Source organism: Octodon degus, unplaced genomic scaffold (genome assembly GCF_000260255.1).
Source record: "Octodon degus isolate 3935 unplaced genomic scaffold, OctDeg1.0 scaffold00167, whole genome shotgun sequence".
NCBI classification, from domain to species: Eukaryota; Metazoa; Chordata; class Mammalia; order Rodentia; family Octodontidae; genus Octodon; species Octodon degus.
In genome coordinates, this window is record NW_004524743.1 from 3,916,211 (window position 1) to 3,918,426 (window position 2,216).

General features: G+C 35.3%; 1 pseudogene; it reads right to left on the reverse strand.

Annotated features, from left to right (window-relative positions):
- Window positions 1-1,773: 1,773 nt before the first annotated feature.
- Window positions 1,774-2,216, reverse strand: part of LOC101565053 — a 16,430-nt pseudogene continuing 15,987 nt past the window's right edge.

Sequence of the window (2,216 nt, forward strand, 5' to 3'; positions counted from 1 at the left end):
AAAAAAAAAAACAGGTTTGTTCCTATGTTGTTTATTATTTCTTGCCTATATCTTGTAATATGAGAAACTACATTGGCAATAACAATACACAATGTACTAACCATTGTTACTCTCCTAAAATCTTGTTTTGAGATTTTGTTCCATTGTTTTTATTTTTTTTCCCATTAAAATAAAATAACTGATGTCAAAAAAAAAGCTTTTGAAATAAAGAAACAACTGCAGAAAGACATAGAGGAACTCAAATTGGAAATGAAAAAAAATCCCTGAATTAATAACATCTGCAGTAAAGAATCAAATGCAGAAACATATAGAGGAAACCCAATGTCAACCCAGAACCAGTGCAGAGGACACTAGCTCAGCGCAAATGTATGAAGTAATAGCAACGATAGTAAATGAGCTACAGCAGAAAGTCATAGAGGAAATCAGAGTGGAATTCTTTTCTACTAGCTCAGCTCAAATGTACGAATTAATAGCATAGATAGTAAATAAGCAACAGCAGAAAGTTATAGAAGAACTCAGAGCAGAATTTTCTGAAATGAGAAAAGAATTCTCTGAACTCATAGCATCTGAAGTAAAGAATCAACTACAGAAGCATAGGGAGGAAACCCAATCTGAAGAAAACACTGCACTAAAAGAATTAATAACTGCTTCTAAAGAAGACATAGATAAAAAAATAGAGGAGATTAGAAAAATGACAGATTCCTTGAATGAGTAATACAGGAAAGAAATAGATTGCATAAAGCAGAGTTGAAGAGATATAGAGGAATTTAAAATCTCAATCACAAGCTTGCAAAACCGTTTAAGTGAAAGTGAAGACAGAGTTCCAGATCTTGAAGAAGCTGGTGCAGCTGGTGAAAAGGTAAAAAAGGATCTCTAAAAAGCAACTAGTATTCTGGAAAAAATAATTCATCACTTGCAAGATGATACAAAGATGAACAATATGAGACTAATAGGCATCAGTGAGAAAGAAGGAGTCAATACAAATGAAATTAAAAAGATATGGGCAGAAGTAGTAGCAGAAAATTTTGTAAATATGAAGAAACAATCTGACATTCAGTTAACTGAAGCATATGGAACACCAAGTAACCTCAACCCAATGAAAAACACACCGAGACATAAAATAGTCAAGATCCCAGAAGTTCAGCACAAGAATAATGTACTGAAAACCACTAGAGAAAAGAAGCAAATCATATTAAAAGGAAAACGCATCAGAATTATGGCTGATGTCTGTTCACAAACCATGAAGGCAAGAAGAGCATGGAGCAGAGTACTTCAAATCCTCTATGAAAACAAATTTCAGCCCAGACTACTATATTCTGCAAAACTCTCTTTCAAGTTTGATGGAGAAGTGAAATATTTTCATGACAAAGAACTAAAGAATTTCATGATGACCAAGCCAACCCTACACCATCTACTGAAAGATGTTCTAGAGAGGGACCAAAATGATCAGAACTCCATGAATGAGATCAGAAGCAACCAACTAAAAAGTGCAAGCAATTAAACACAGGAGAAAAAGGAGTAAACGACAGCAGGTGAATAACATGTCAATAGTAAGTCAATACATCTCAATTCTAACCATCAATGTAAATGGACTCAATTCACCAATTAAGAGAAATAGACTGGCACAGTGGATTAGGAAACAAAACCCAGCAATATGCTGTATACAAGAAACACAATTAACTCATAAAGACATTCATATGCTGAAAGTGATAGGATGCCTTTCTAGCCACCACCATGGGCCAGAAGGACCATGAACTGCAACCTCTGCAACTACTAGCCCAAATGAACCATTTCCTCCTTGAAGTCGATTTTCCCAGATAGGTAGCCAGAGCTGATGGACACTAACTCAGCACCCAATACACACCTGAGAAAATGAGAGAATCGGATAAGCAGCATCTTCTCAAGAATCACTACAACCCCACCTTATCAATTCTGACATTTTTGCAGTTGTGTAAAGGAGTACAATTCATTTTTAAGCATCTGGAGAGTGACAAGCATGTGGCTGAATCAAATTGAGAAGTCAAAAAGAAAATCGACATTAAAGAGATGCACTGGGGGCCCGAGAGATGGCTAAATAGAATAAGCGCTTGCCTGGCAAGCTCAAGGGCCTGAGTTCAACCCCTCAGTTAGGCAAAAAAAAAAAAAATGCATTGTGAAACCTCAATTAGAACAATAAATCTATTAACTTTCCAAAAAAAAAAAAAAAAAAAAAAAAA